Source organism: Zalophus californianus, chromosome 3 (assembly GCF_009762305.2).
Source record: "Zalophus californianus isolate mZalCal1 chromosome 3, mZalCal1.pri.v2, whole genome shotgun sequence".
Classification (NCBI taxonomy): Eukaryota; Metazoa; Chordata; class Mammalia; order Carnivora; family Otariidae; genus Zalophus; species Zalophus californianus.
In genome coordinates, this window is record NC_045597.1 from 2,282,129 (window position 1) to 2,298,797 (window position 16,669).

The 16,669-nt window shown below is 53.1% G+C and overlaps 1 protein-coding gene across 11 annotated transcripts in view; it reads right to left on the bottom strand.

Annotated features, from left to right (window-relative positions):
• ARHGEF7 (Rho guanine nucleotide exchange factor 7) overlaps positions 1–16,669 on the bottom strand; it is a 130,023-nt gene that overhangs the window by 80,553 nt on the left and 32,801 nt on the right. For 3 of the 11 annotated variants that reach the window (XM_027590878.1, XM_027590877.2, XM_027590882.1), the window contains exon 3: positions 9,246–9,310. The exons of the other annotated variants lie outside the window; for them this stretch is intronic. The gene's annotated coding sequence lies outside the window, so the exon portion shown is untranslated. The remainder of the gene's footprint in view (positions 1–9,245; positions 9,311–16,669) is intronic. 11 annotated transcript variants of the gene reach the window in all.

Here is a 16,669-nt window from a genome sequence, read left to right on the forward strand (position 1 = left end):
GTGTGCTCTCAGATGTGGGGACACTCAGCTGTAGGCGGAAGGCAGCAGGGAGAAGGTGCGCCATCTGGGTCAGGAGTATGCCATCTGGCCCAAGAGGCCACCTGCCCAGCGTCCCTCCCAGATCTGCCTGGCAGAGGCCCAGAGAAACCAGCTCCTCAGAGCACCTGCCACCCTGACCCCTCACCCCCAGAAATACTGTCAGTGATCATCACCAGAAGGGTCAACACAGGCCGTCAAAGACCTGAATATCTGGCCCAGATTCACCTTCCCAGCCTTAACTTTTGCTAGTCCTCTAAAAATATTCTACTTTGACCTATTCCTTATTTATCTGGTCATACTTAATATCCAGTTTAGCTCCTGAACTAACACCAGACATCAGGGAGGCTCACCGTTCGGGAAGATGGAGTTGTGGCACACAGGTCAACCAAGCGTCACCAGCATCCATGTGGCAGGGCAGCGCCAGGAGGGTGACCCCTGTGTGTACCTGCGAGCACACCCAAATGCATAAACCTCAACCTAGATAAAGGAGGGCTGTTTTAGGAGAAGGAGCCACCATGGTTTTCAGGAAAGCCTTAACCAACAGAATACTGTTATAAAATAGATAGGTTTCAAAGGCACAAGTTCTAAGAGCAGATACTGACCCGATCGAGAACTGTCACATTCATCACACTATTTTCCAACTTCTTGTCTAACTCAAGGTCACTGCAGCTGCTGTGTGAACACGCTCCCCCACTCACTCCCCACCCACTGTCTTGCCTTCCCATGGGCTCCGGCCAACGAGATATGAGCACATGGACACGCACCAGCTCCGAGCAGGACGATGCACACCAGCCCCAAGCAGAAGCTGGAGGCGGCTTTGGGGTGTTTCAACCAACCTCCCTGGTCTTTTCCTTTCAAGGAGAATGGTAGCAGCTCCCGTTTGGGCCTTGCATCAGCCTGGATCCTGGGAGAAAGCGGAGCCTCAGAGCATAGCAACACCCTATCTGCAGCTAACCGTAACCAGTAGACAAGACCTCTGGTGTTCTAAGCCTTGGAGATGTGGGGGCTGTTGATTAACTATCTGGCAAGAACTGGCTCTGCACCCAAATGCCACATTTTCTCCCAGCGGAAGTGATTCTTGAAGGGGAGAGAAACAAAACAACAAAGATATTAAGGGAAGTGGTTAGGTCACTTAGAGTCTGGCCATGTCAACACTAAAGAGTAAACGCTGAAACCTCTTAGCTGGCTGGGACACAGACTTCTCCGTTACTCAAAATAGGAACAACTGTTCCCCACACAGTACTACTCATTCCAGAGGAAACACAGTTTCCCTCCCTTCCCAAACTCTGGGCACGGTCATCACGTCAGTGCTAAAGGGAGAGGCTTTATGGCGGCCTCCGAGAAGCAACCTGCCGGCCAGCCTGAAAGCTCGTTCCTGCTCACCCGCCCTGGACAGAGAGACAACCTGGGCCAGGTGCCCGACGAGGCACCAGAGGGCATCACCACCTTAACCTCTAGGTGCCCTACTACTCATCATGTCTACACAACGAACAAGTCACTCAGCCCCCAAGGCTAAAACCAGCTCCCTTACAGGTTGTGGGCATCAGGAGTTCCAAGCAGCCCCACTGGGGCAATACAGCTCTGGTCTCTCAGAGAGGCGGCCTGAAGGCATCCCTGGGGCTGCGTCCAAACCATGGCTGTGGAGGGCGGCCCCTCCTCAAGTCTGCACAGCAGTGAGGCCGATGAAGAGGAGGGACGCAAGCACGCAATGGAGAGGACACCGCGGTGCCTGAGACTCAGGAACTGCCCAACTGCACACCCGCACAGCCGTACCGTCCGTGAGGAGGCCCCAGAGCGGCCCCGCCTCTAGGAGGGAGAACAGTGCTGGACACCACCAGCGCATCCACCCACCACGGGAGTCCTACCCTTGTGCGCGACCTCTCTCGCCACATCCACACCTTCTAACCAGACAGGTCAGCTCTAACGGCCATCCTTGTCAGGGTGAGGACACCCCTGACAAAGTAGGGGACAGGGTTCCCTTAATAAGGTCACCAATTTAGTAAGACCTGCAAGGCTCTCCCACCCCCACACTGGTGGGCTTCCGAATTCACGCAAGTACTAGTACTGAAAATCAGAACTATCTTCCACAGAATAAAGAGGCAAATTTTACAGCACAAAATAGATCGTGTTATACCTCACATAACACAGATGTCATCAGTCAAATCTTTCAACTGCCAGTGAAACTCAAACTGGCTTACAACAGCTCCAGTTAGTGTAACTAACAAGTCAAGAAAGTAAGAGCCGCAGCTCAGAAACTGGAAGCTTGGGGCCATCTTTTCAGTCTCCTTCCCTCAGTGTGGGCTACAGATTCGGGAACATTCTTCCTGGTGAGGGAAAGCAGCCCCAGGCCACAGCCAACAAGCCTGCCATCTGAGCGGCATGTGGCTGGCCTGGAGTCACATGTCCCAAACCCACAGCCACAGAGGCACAGCGGCACAGAGACCGAGGGCAAACCCGAGGGGTCCCCCCCACACAGCACCCGGGCTGCAGAGATGCAAACCGGGGGGTGGATGCCGAAAGCCGTGGCAGTGGTGGTCTTTAGGTTACCTCGGCCACTGTCCACACCCTCCCCAGAGGCTCAACAACCGCAGCAACTCAAACTCAGCCTGATCACAGACCACCCACAACCACCTCGGGCCCAGGATCCCTCCTGAAGAAGTAGGGCACGCACACCTGAAAGATGCCACTGACTGAGGACACCCCTGGCTAGACCCAAGAAGAAAACACTAGGGAATAGAAAGAAATGCTTTCTACAGTCTCAGGGCTAGCGGAGAGAGCCCCACAGGTGCGGCTGGCCAAGCATGTTCAACACACCGAGTCGGCTCCTCCAGGGTGTTTCTGAGAAAGCTATTTTTGTGATGCAAGAAACTTACTTTTGGCACAGTTCTGGAGTGTGGTTCGCAAAGTTTAAAAATACAGTTTTGTCCTATCACATTGTCAAAAGGAATCTGATTTTGTGATGAGACGAGTAGAGAAGAATCTTTAAGTCATGCTATTTAAGTTTAATGCAAATGGTCCGTACTGATGGGGATATGTGAAGAACAGGACGCAGCAGGGATTTTGCCTCCTTGGCTTCTGTAGGTTTTGTTCTTAATTCTGCCTACTCCTACACTCCAGGGATAAAATTAAGTTTGACGATGGATTCTATCAATACATACCGCGGTCACCCAACATGCCCCCAAATGATTTTTCATTTTAAAATGAGAATTACAGCATATTTGATTTTGTGGTTTCCACTGTATCAACACCCAACCATGAAAAAGGACAGGGACCACCCATGTAAAAAGAAACCCCAGACACATCTTTTAGGGAGTTTCCAGGAAGGGGGGCAGTGAGAAAGGGGGTGACAAAATCCTAAGGAGGGCAGGAAGATAACCAGCACAATGAAAGCACTGATCAGTCTTCACCCTCCATGGAGGAGCAATGGTCACAAGCAGAAACCACCAGAGAGGCTGAAGCACCTCCAGGCAGGGAGGCCCCTGGGTGCTGTGAAGACCTCATGACAACTTCGTTTTACAAAGGAAGGAAACAAGGCTCCCAGGCTCCAAGAGACTGGGTGACAAAGGTCCCAGGAGAACAAAGATGGGAGGCAGATCAGTCACCGCATTTTTCCTCGGCGGCGTGCATGCATGTGTGCAGGTCCACAGCAAGCAGGGCAGTGGGAAGGGGCAGTGGTCTCAGACACACTGCACGGACGCGGCACCCCACCAAGCCTACACCAGGCCCCTAACCTGCCCGCCAGCGCCAAGGAGGCAGGCCTGCAAAGTACAGCCCTCCACCAGTTGCCAAACAGGGGTCTGGGCAGATGCACGACCTCCTAGAGCTTAAAATAAGTTAGGTGCAAACTTTAGAGCCACAAAGGTAATGAGTACACTGCATTAAAAACTTAGAGCCAATAGTTACAAAACTCAAACTTTGAGATAGGTCTCAAGAGATGGTAAATCCACCAAAATGACAGAAGAGGCTTTAAGTAATAAAGGAATCTATCACAGTGCTGTCGGCTATATGGCTAAAGGCCATACGCAATCTAGAGAAGGCTTCAGGGGATTCTTGAGAGCAGGAAGTAGATGGGCTCCTGAAGGCCAGGTGTTCCAATCAACACTTGAAAGCACCCCCCCTCCCCCGAGCACCTCAGCCAGTGCAGCAGCATCAGGACAGGAAAGTAGCCCCGTCCTCCAGCAGCTGCTAGAAGGAAAGACCCCAGTAAGGAGAGCCAGCTGCCTACCCTGGGTCCCTAACAAATGACTAGCTCCAGGTGCTACTTGACCCACATAACAGACACAGAAGAGGAAAAAGGAGGCAGTTCTACCCAAAATGAAATACCCTAAGAGCTCCAGCACCAATTTCAAGCCCAGATCACCCCGAGCTGGAGATAGGACACCTGGGGTACACAGAGGCATCCCTCTACCTGCTCATGGAGGGCATCCAGACCCTTCCCCCCAGATTTCTCCCACCTGCTCCGAGCCTCAGCCCTGCAGTGAAGCCATTCTGGGCCTGTCTCTCTCTCAGCTACACAGCTGCACATTCACGTCAGCTACGGGCCCTTTATCCACGGACAGGAACAGGAACCCACAGACAGACAACACTAAGGAGATGAAACACACTGCCCTACTCCTCCAGCAAGGTACAGCTAAAAGCCCTGGGCACTACATACAAAAGAAATGTTAAGATAACTCAGAGCTGGAGGGAAGCAGACTGGCTTTCTTCGGGGCCCAAGAAACATGGCAGTGGGTTGTCTGGGTTTTGTGGGATTTGTTTTACTTCAAAAAGCCCCAAGCCCAGATGCGCCAAAGAGTATAAAAAACAGCCCCAAGAAAAGCTTGCCTTCTCTGGCCAGAGCACCAGGAAAGGGGCAGTGCAGCAGACAGGAAAGTTCTAGACACTAACCCTGCCCACTGAACACCAAGGGGGAACATGGCCAATCCCACCACACACGGCTATAACAAAGTACCCCTCTCTCCATCCTGCCCCTCAGGTCCTGTGGAGTCACGCACAGGAGTGGGCTCTAAGATGATAAATTTACATTTTTAAAAGTACTGAAAAATTAATCACCAGACAACACAATTAGTGAAAACCGGGATACAGAGCTATTGCAAGGAGCCAGGAGGAAGAGCAAGCATATACTAAATCCTTCCCTTTTGTGAGGACCCAAAGGAAGGGAGCCCCAGTGGGGCAGAGGAGGAACTGGATCAGAAGACGACTTTTAGGTGAAAATCCAAAGGGCTTCAGGACAATCAGCTATTACAACGACAAATGACAAAGTACTCTCTAAACTGCTCAGTGCTAGGGGCGCCTGGGTGGCTCAGTCGGTTAAGCGTCTGCCTTCGGCTCAGGTCAGGATCCCAGGGTCCTGGGATCGAGCCCCGCGTCGGGCTCCCTGCTCCGCGGGAAGCCTGCTGCTTCCCTCTCTCACTCCCCCTGCTTGTGTTCCTTCTCTTGCTGTGTCTCTGTCAAATAAATAAAATCTTTAAAAATATAAAAAATAAACTGCTCAGTGCTATGCAAACAGAACTTCCACCGGTAAGAGAAATTTTAAGTGGTCAGCAAAGACAGAGTAGTTGGTGCTTGACATGAGACTTGAATAGACGCCATCAAAACATCCAGACAGATGTTCAGATAAGGATGATCTCAAGAGAAGTACCAAGGCGGCTCACATGAGCACAACGACAGAGCAGGACGACAATGTGCCTGCCAGCGCACTCCCTCCCTGGAACACTCTTATCTACTGGTCTCCATTCTCAATGTGTTCTAGAATGCCTGGGCACCTGTCTAGACGGAGCACCCTTCCCTGCCTATTATAATCTCCAACTAAAACTTGTCCAAGTTCAAGGTTATCACATACCCCAAGAAAGGAAGACCCAGAATGCCACAATTCTGATCTCTCTTAATTCCTCTTTAGGACAGTTCATCAAATCCAGGATGTCTCACTGGTTCAACTCAACCAAGGCCAGCCAGGAAGCTGCAGCAGGCTTTATCCACCCAGGTCTCTGCCTGCTCACCTTCTCAAGCCTGGCCATCTGAAGGGTCTCTCTCTACATCCCAGCCTCATGCGGCTGCCCCTCTTACAAGACTTACAGCCTCTGCCCTGTATCCCAGGTACACATATCCACTTTACTTGCTTCACAAGGCTCCTGAGGCTGCAGAGAAGCATGCCATGCACATGTGCGCCCCTCAGGGCAAAGCAGAGCTCAAGAACACCCTCATCAACTGTGTACACACTAATTATCACCGGAAGAAACACTTCCCCCCATTCTCCACTTGCAATGAAATTCAAACCTGCTCTTCAATTTCTTTGAACCCATTCTATCCAATAAATGGTCAAAGGATCTCCTTCTACCTAAACGGGATAGCAGTCTCCCTAGGAACACCCCCAGCAACAGGGCTTGCCCTCTACTCTCTTCGGGGGCTAGTTCTACACTGCGACCCCAACAAGATGCTGAAAGACATCCTGAACATGTTAAGTTTCATCTTAGAAGAACGTAAGTTTCCAGGTCTTCTCTTGGCAGAGATATCAAAGTTGGGACAATGTGAGGCCCACTACACACGCTTCCCATCCCCTAAGTGGCCCTGTCTCAGTCCCTAATGTTTTTTAAACTCCTGACAATGACCAAAAAAAAAAGTTTTACACTATAGCCAATTTAATAAACTCCCCACTGAGAAACAATTAGCAAATGCCAACAAGAATGGCATTTATTCAAGCATTAAATAAAGTTGCTAATGGTCTGCTGGTTCTAAGTCTTTTCCAGGTTATAAATCCCTCACTACACTGAGTTATACATCATACCAAACACGATGGGAGGACATGCAGAACGCTAAAACTGTGCGATTAAACTTACTAAACCGCACATCAATCCTGCCCCCCAGCTGCGCGGTGCAGCCTGGTCATCTCCAGCTGAAGGCGGTTAAGAAGCAGACTGCCTCGCACGTCTCCGTGAAGGGCCCCTCACCATCCCGTGCATAGAGCACCCACCACCTGCACCTGCATCGTTCCCTGGTTTCAGGTGACCAGGAATTCTCAACTTAGAAGTTCTGGCCTCTCTCTAAATCTGGATTCAAATACCAGCTCCACCACCGAGGAAACATGAGCCGTGGGGCACCTTGCTGACCCTCCATCCAGCTCGGTTTCCCCTCCATGTGCAAGGGCTATCCTGCTGTGGCTGTCCCGGCACTTAGCAGCCACTCAGCAAACAGTCACCATTACCATGGAGCTGCTGATAGGCAGTTTTAAACACTTATTTCTACCTCTCTGCATTTCTAACATTCCTCCTCATACACACCATGTCTTCTCTGTATTTGTTTCTCCCTTTTCAATTAACTTTCCCATTCACTCCTGAAGTCCACATGGATAAAATGCAGCTCATGGCACGAGTAGGAAACGGGGACTGATAGTGGCTAGCTGGATGGAAAGCCTGCACAAAGGTAATACCGAGCTGAGAAGTGAATGGCTAAATCCACAAACGATACTGTATCATCTTTAGATTCTTGAACGCAGAGGTAATCTCTTCCACAGACCAAAATACACACAACCGTCTTAGATGCCAAACACCACCCTCAATGCTCCTGACCAGAACCTGATGTCCCAAAGGCAGCGCATGCCAAAAGGCCCAGGACCACCTGGCTGCCACCACGGTAGTACTTAATTCAGGAAGGGTCACCACGGGATGCTAAGAGCATTCGGTGAAAGGCTCTGCAGCACCACCCACAGATCACAGACTAAGTACAAAGGCAAAGGGCACCTTTAGGGTGCAGAGACCCGGCAAGTGTCCCCTTAGCCAAGTGACAGAACTTAGCCCCAGCAGTATGAAGGGTCCACATTAAGTACTTCCCAGTAGGACCCATGGAAATACAGATCACCACTCGTGTAGAATTCTTACCTAAAATGTTTAACCTGAACCAGGTCCCACCCAGACCATGGAGCACTTGACAGGATAACCACCCCGGCCTCCTCAAAAATTTCCAAGTCCTAATAAATGATAAAGGTGGAAGGACTGTTCTGGAAACTAAAGGAGAAGGTTCTCATTTTAAAGATGGACATGCTAGGTAGTATTCAGAGGCAAGTATCTTGAGGTCTACTACACACTTTAAATGACTACCAAAATAAAAGTACCTAAATACTCAGAGCCAAGGGGCAAAGTGTCTAGATGGTAAACTGAGTCAAGGCACCAGTCTTCCACACTGTCAGCTTCAGTTTTTCCAAGAAAAGGGCAGGGGATAGGTTAGGAGGTTCATCTGAGGACCCCCAACTACCCCCAGAATCTTTTAAGTAGAAAATAAAAGCATTCCCTCACCATCCACACAAGGACTCAAAAGGAACAATCCCAACAGGCCCCGCATCACTGCAGGGTCCCCATGGCTGCCTCCCCCCACCCCCACCCCTACCCCAAGCGCTTGGCTGGCCGGGTCCCGCAAGGAGAAGTCCAGAAGAAAGTGCACTTCCCGCCCTGCCCATCCGAAGCTGGGCAGGACCCTTGGGTCTCCTGCAAGCACAAGCAAAATCACCACAGTCCCCTCTCCCAGCCAGATCTCTCCCGACCTCACCAAACTCGAATTTGAGGGACTCACGCTAACCAAGTCAAACTCTCCAGGGGAACCCTGGAATCCGTATTTTAAAGCTCCACACTCTGCACCCCAAGTGGACACTACCCATTCTAACCTGCCAGTCCTCCCTGAACGAAAGGGGACGCACGCCCTCAGCCTCAAGAAGGCGGGAAACACTAATGCCACAGCAAGTTCTGCCTTGCCACGTCAAGGACAGACCAGGGAGTGTCTCTCAACTACCCGAGAACACACTCAGCACACACTAATATCAAGTAGGTTGGAAATACATATTCTGGCTAGAAAATTATTTTTTAAAAAAACATACTAAAGACAAATTTCATACCTAAATGTGTTCTGAGAGGCCTCGGGTTTGGTTTTGCTTTGTCATCACTCCCTGGGAACTGAGCCTCTCGCTGGTTCCCAGGACCTAAGGGAGCTCCTCAGGGACACAACCCGCTTCAGGGCAACTACCTGTCAGGAAGAGAGGGTCCCTCCACCCCAGAAGGCCAACAGGTTTTTAAAACAGAAGTAGAGCAGTGAGGACTAAGACATTCAGAGCATCTCAAACAAGGTGGGAGAAAGGAGAAGAGGTCAGAAGGCACCACCCTAAGCGAATAGCATCTTCTCTGGGCAGAGAAATCTCTCGGGATTCTTCAGACCATACATGCCTGAGCTCCAGATTCATGTTGCTCCCACTCATCGGTCCTGACTGATGTTTTTTCACAAGGCCTTACTGAAAAATAAGAAACAGACCCTCGATGAAACATTTCCCACCAATTGACCAACACTGGCCATCCTATTCAACTGCAAAGCAAAAAATACACATGTAACCTAGTATTATTCAGGAGAATGCATGTTTCATACACAGAAACACCTTTCCCAGGGGTCTAGGCCAGTGAGGATGCATCTGAGGCTAGGAGAAGCCTTCCCAGCGACACCGAGGACAGGTGTGCGGTCAGCCGAGCTAGCCCAGACAAGCCCCCCCTCCCAGCAGCAGCCCCGACAGGGACAGCTGCAAGCACACCGCAGGCCCGCCCTCCTCCTCAGCGAGCACGGCTCTGCCTGCACTCCACACGTGGGCGGAAGGCACACCCAAGCCATCTCATCTCCACCAGATGCCTCTACCTGTTCCCAAAACCACCAAAGGGCTAGGGCCGGTCTGCAACACGACAAAGAACCTGGACCCCTTCCAGGTTAGGGAACAAGAGAGTTTCTTCAACATACACATGCCCACCCCCCCCAGACCCTCCTAAGGTCTCCACAGCGGGGAGGGGGGGCCTGAGGAAACTTCCCGTCTCTGTACAGGGAGAGGCGGAGAACGGTCTGGACACTGCACGGAGCTTCGGTGCTGCCGTCTGCAGGACACCCTCACCGTTCCTCACGGCAGAGCTACACTCGGCAAATTCGGCTTTCAGACCAGGCCCCAGTCCTGATTCTAAAATTCCCTGGTGGTAAATACACTTAAGAGCTTCCCAGGAGAGCAGAACCTCCAGGCCCCCAGCCAGCCTCCCCCAGCGGGCCCCGCCAGCAGCCAGCAGGCCAAGAAGAGGCAGGACCAGCACCCACTCATCAGGATCAGCGCCACCTTCTTCAGGAAGAAGAAAGGCTACTTGTCCGGCTGCACTTCAGCTACAAGTAGTTCAGTGAAGCAAGGCCCTGAGAGGAATAAAACGAACCCTTAAGGACTGACCGGACAGAAAGGTGTGAACAGGGGTGCTGGGGGCGGGGGGCGTCCTGCCGAGGGAGACCAGACAGGCTCCACAAACAAGTCGAGCCCCTTCCACTGCCGGTCTGGCCAGGGCTCCGCGAGGGGGTTTTCTTTACCAATTCCGCCAACATCTACTCTGTACCCCTAAAGCAAGACACAGCAGGAGCTCCAACAAACACCCAACCCGCCCTCATACTCACAAGCACAGACGTGGCATTCACCGTGCCCCAGATGGAAGCGGCAGGGACAGGGCTGCACAAGGGGTCGCCAGCACACACGGGGCGCACATCAGGCACGACCCGGGCCCAGCACGCACCAGCCGAGTGCCACGGCCGTGGTCCTGAGCCTCTCTAGCTCCAGCTCTCAGCTCACCGGAGTCGTTACGTGTAAACAACACACATGACGCCACTGGCGCAACACCTGGCACAACACACACCACTCCGTTCAGACGAGCCAATCAGCAACTGCTACTCAGGACATCGCAAGTGGTTCGACATACCTGGGAGAGAAAGTCCAAGGGCAGGGAGAGACAGGAGAAGCGGACAGCCTCAAGTCATGAGAAGTCCCACCCACCACGTAAAGCTCCTGGACACAAGCCTCCGAGTAACGGGGACCTGCTCAGGGGTGTTTTTCAGCAGGGCAGTGGCATGAACAGTCGTAAGGACAGGCTGGCTGGACACTGGGCTGGAGGCCACCTGGGCCATCCCATAGATGGCAGCACAATGTGAGAATGAGGAATCAAGAGCAAACTGAAGGCTGTGCACATGTCTTACTTGAGTAAAAGTAGCCAAATGCAACCTGACAACATGCCCCTGGCTGCCTCCAAGCTCATGCCCCTAGAGGAGAGAAGGCATTTCTGCCCACTTGCCCACCCCGGGACCACAACCCAGGATCACAGCACACCTGGCCAACTTGCCCACCCCGGGACCACAACCCAGGATCACAGCACACCTGGTTGGGTCATTCTGAGAAGGACCGACCTGAGGTGCTGTTCACTGCATGCCGTGGGTTCACCTGACTGGATGATGAGCCAACCATACATAACGCAGCTACACCGGCTCGGTCAGAAAATGGGGGACATCATTGGGAGTGCTCAGGACTAAGCCCCCACTCTCCTGCCATGCCAAACTCTTCTTTCTGTCTCGGAGGCACAACCAACTCCCTGCCGTCTCTACCCATCCTCACGGCCCCCCCGAGCCAGTGCCGTCCCTGTCATGCTCACGTCAGCACTAAGACACCCCCAGAATTGTGAAAGGACACCAGTTATCTCAGGCACCCTGCTTCAATTAATCCCTTAGCGCAGCTGGGGGAGGCTACTAGTCGATTCTCCCCACTTTGTTTCACGAGGCTTGGTTAAAGGTGGAGAGGAGCCTAGGGCCACCAATCTATCTGTGCAGAGCGAGGACTACACCCTGGTCACCAGATACTGCAGCTCAGTACCACCCAAGGCAGAATTCCAACAGGTCCTCCAAATCCACCCCAAAGCCCAGGACATCACCTGGGAGTGCTGTCATAGGCCACAGCAAATGGCATTCTGCAGATGTGCCTCAGGATGCTAATCCGCTGACCCTGAGTGAACTCAAAGGGAGGCAGGCTAGGTGGGTCCCCGCTAATTATGAGCCCCTTCCAGACAGCCTCCTGCCGCTTGGAGCAGAGAGAAAAGTCAGAGGTGTGCGGCAGGACTGGACACAGGTGCATCGCTGCTGGTAGGAAGATGAAGGGCCTGTGACTAGGACCAGAGCGGCCCCCAGGAGCGAAGAGGGACGCCCAGCCAATAGCACCAGGAAACAGGTTCCTGAGTCCTAAGCACTAAGGAGTGAACTCTGCCAACCACCTCAGGAGCGCCCAGCCAGCCACTACCCTGTCTGTCCGCGGGACCCCGAGCACAGATGCCGACCACCTCGGGAGCGCCCCGCCAGCCACTACCCTGTCCGCGAGACCCCGAGCACAGAGCCCAGCCAAGCCCCCCAGACCCCAGGCCTCGCTGCGGCGCTACCAAGCTTTTACATCTGTGCTGATCTGTTAGGCTACAAGACAAAGCCACTACACTACACTGGCTACCTTACAGGGAAAATGCAAGGATGGAGATCAATTCTACCAAACAGCTATATACTCGCTGAAACCAAAAATTCTCTAAGAGATCTATACACCCAAGTTATTTCTCCCTTTGGCAGAAACAGGAATTTCTCACTTCAGTGGATAGATCTGGTGTAACACAGGAGACTATAACGAACAGAAATTAAGTTTTATTGATCTTGAAAACATATAACTTGTTCTTAAAAAGCTTATATAAGCAGCTTTTGCTGTTCTGGAAAAAGTACTTCTAAAATCAATTCTCCCCACTGAGCTTAGGAAGGTCAGCAGTGGGCTCTTACACTCTAGGCCGGGGCTGGCCACAGCAGTGCCCCCGGGGGTATACAATACAGTATGGGAGATGCATTTCCAGATGATGCAGGGTAACAAACATTATGGATCAGAACCCATCTTCAGACTCAACTGAAGTCACCAAATGAAAGGTAACAGGACCTACTGCTACGCCATTATCCTGCAGCTCCTACTCAACGAAGCAAGTCCTCACTTTAAAAGCCCCATGTCTGAACTGACCTGGCCGCATCCCTGGAAAATCTCTAGCCTCCCCTTCTTACATAAGCACCTTTCATGAGGAAGCTCCAAGAGGGAGCTCTGACAAAACCCAACAGCTATGAACAGATCAAACAACTAGAATTTCAAAAATAAGTGCCTTTTGAGAGCAAGCAGCTAAGATTATCAACACAGTCAAATGTAAAAATACTGCAGTATCCCACCTTCTACCTCTGTGACCACACAGATTCCAAGACCTAGGGGGTCACCGTTTCCAAACCCTGTATTTTGCCAAAGAAAACAAGTCCCAAAGGGCCTGAGTGTCTTTCATCACTGCTGACCCTTCGCACACACTTTCTGGTGTGTCATATACACCCAATTCCCTGGCACCCATATTGAGGTCTGGCCCAAGGGGAGAGGAAGTCCACCCTCAAAGCACAACTGAGCTGTCCTAAAGTCATTGGTCCTGCACACGGTCACGGTCCTGCACATGGACCCCCTCCAGCAGCACACTGTCCTAAAGTCATCGGTCCTGCACACGGTCACGGTCCTGCACACAGACCCCCTCCAGCAGCACACTGTCCTAAAGTCATCAGTCCTGCACACGGTCACGGTCCTGCACATGGACCCCTCCAGCAGCACACTGTCCTAAAGTCATCGGTCCTGCACACGGTCACGGTCCTGCACACGGACCCCCTCCAGCAGCACACTGTCCTAAAGTCATCAGTCCTGCACACGGACCCCCTCCAGCAGCACACTGTCCTAAAGTCATCGGTCCTGCACACGGTCACGGTCCTGCACATGGACCCCTCCAGCAGCACACTGTCCTAAAGTCATCGGTCCTGCACACGGACCCCCTCCAGCAGCACACTGTCCTAAAGTCATCGGTCCTGCACACGGTCACGGTCCTGCACACAGACCCCCTCCAGCAGCACACTGTCCTAAAGTCATCAGTCCTGCACACGGACCCCCTCCAGCAGCACACTGTCCTAAAGTCATCGGTCCTGCACACGGTCACGGTCCTGCACATGGACCCCTCCAGCAGCACACTGTCCTAAAGTCATCAGTCCTGCACACGGACCCCCTCCAGCAGCACACTGTCCTAAAGTCATCGGTCCTGCACACAGTCACGGTCCTGCACACGGACCCCTCCAGCAGCACACTGTCCTAAAGTCATCGATCCTGCACACGGACCCCCTCCAGCAGCACACTGTGCTTAAGTCATTGGTCCTGCACACGGACCCCCTCCAGCAACACACTGTCCTAAAGTCATCGGTCCTGCACACGGTCACGGTCCTGCACACAGACCCCCTCCAGCAGCACACTGTCCTAAAGTCATCGGTCCTGCACACGGACCCCCTCCAGCAGCACACTGTGCTTAAGTCATTGGTCCTGCACACGGTCACGGTCCTGCACACGGACCCCCTCCAGCAGCACACTGTCCTAAAGTCATCGGTCCTGCACACGGACCCCCTCCAGCAGCACACTGTGCTTAAGTCATTGGTCCTGCACACGGTCACGGTCCTGCACACGGACCCCCTCCAGCAGCACACTGTCCTAAAGTCATCGGTCCTGCACACGGACCCCCTCCAGCAGCACACTGTGCTTAAGTCATTGGTCCTGCACACGGTCACGGTCCTGCACACGGACCCCCTCCAGCAGCACACTGTCCTAAAGTCATCGGTCCTGCACATGGTCACGGTCCTGCACACGGACCCCCTCCAGCAGCACACTGTAGCTGAGAGCACGCCTCCTACAGAAGCACAGCCACCCCAAGCGCGTCCGAACAGCCCAGCAGCCACTGCGACAGGAGCTACAGAAGATGGAACCAGCAATCGTTTAGGTGCATAAAGCTCAACATTAGTGAATTAAACTTTATCACCACCCGCCATTCTTCCTTGGTCTCACACATTCAGCAGCTGAAACGAGAGCCTTCTATTTGCCAGCCCTGGGGATGTAAGTACAGACGACCCCGTGCACAGGGACTGCCCTCCACGCTCACTGGTCACACACACCAGCACATGCCGACCTCAGCACTGCCCACCGCCACAGAGGAGACCCCCCTAACCCGGCCTCATCAGAAGGCCTCCCAAAATCGGTCTGAGAAAGGAGGTGCTTCCCTCAGTGAAAGCAGTTTGTACATGCACACGCAAAAAGTGGAAATCCCGGCCCAGGCTGTGTTGGGAGTCAGACCTCACTGATCTCCACCGACAAATCACTGACATCTCTACTGCAATAGGTCTGAGGCTAAGCACCACAGAGGACTCCAGCAGAATCCCGGTCTCAAAGGCAATGGTTTCTCCTGCTCAGGCCAGAGCCTGGTCCTCTCAGACTCTGCTTCCACACCCCATGTAGTCCATGTGGAAGTCATCCCTACCTTCTGCATGAAACGAGAATACACACTTCCAGCCACGGATGCTGCCCTCGCTGTGGGTCAAGGGCCATCAACTCTTACCTGGACTTCTGCCATCACCTCTTCTGGTCTTCTTGCTTTTGCCCTTGACTCCCTGTAGTCTACACCCCACACAGCAGCCAAGATGATCCTGGTCAGATCACCCAGCGGGTCTGCTCCAGCAGCCCCACATCACTGAAGACAGGCCAGCATCCTCGGGTGACTGCAAGGACCTCCACATCCTCTGGCCCAGCACTGCCCTGGTCCCCTGTACTGCTCCCACTCACTTCCAGAGAGTCTGGGTTTCAGCCTAAGACCCAGAGCAGAATCGGAGTCAAGGGGAAAACGACAAAAGTCAGATTTGCATTTGAGAGAAACCAGCCTGGGGAAGAACGAGAGGGGCTCGATCGCCGCGGGGCCGCTGTGGGTGCCGGCGGCCAGAGCAGGCGGCAGGCGTGGAGAGGACCTGTTCCAAGAGGAACGGTGTGGCACTCGGGCAGAGAGGAGTGAGGAGGGGAGGCAGGAGCAGCTCACCTGCTAAGGCTCTCGGGCCAGTCCACCGCTCCCTCCTCAGTCCTGGGCCCTCCCTCCACCCACCAGCCAGCCAGGCAAACCTGAGGGATGCACAGCCAACTCCCTTCTGTCAGAGTCTCTCCTGGGAACATATGCATTGTCCCACAAGCATCTCTGGGTCTCTGGCTGCTCTAAAACGGGAGACTAGACCACAGTGACCTCCGCATGTCCCCTCCTGCTCCAACACCTCACAAGTGCAACCTCACAGCAGCCCACCCCACCCCGCTTTCTGCCTCCACCCGGGCTATAGTGAGTTGGCTCAAAAGACTACGGCCAATGAAGGCCAAATCCCATCACCCCGCCAAGGGGTAGCAGATGGGTGCGTGCACCCGCAGCTGGGGGCGGCAGAACGTGAGTGGCGCGCTCACGTGAAGTCAGGCAGAACTGCCTTCTCGTGGGATCACGTGTTAAGTAACGCCAGTCCTTGCTAACTGACTAGTTAAGAGGCAGTTCTACAACTCAGGTGAGCCTAGCTGACCAGCCACACCATAATGACGTTCACTAGGTGTCCCAGGAGGTGCAGCAGACCTGAGGGACCTCCCCACCCCCCACTCCCCCGGTCAAGGGCCCAAAAAAGGGAGAGGAGCATCTTGGGCTAAGTCCTAGCACTGAACTGGTGGCTAGTTGAGGCAGAATACTACACTGAAAACGTCCATCCCGACTTGGCAGGAACCTCATGAGTATCTGGCCCAATGCCCTACATCTAGCAAAATCCCCTTTGTGGAGGCACTGAAAATTTACATACAAATCTGAGACTCTTCCTCCCTCGTCACCCGCCAGCTCCCACACCCTCGTCCACCCAAACACTGGAGGACTGCCTTCTCCACAGGATCCTTCAG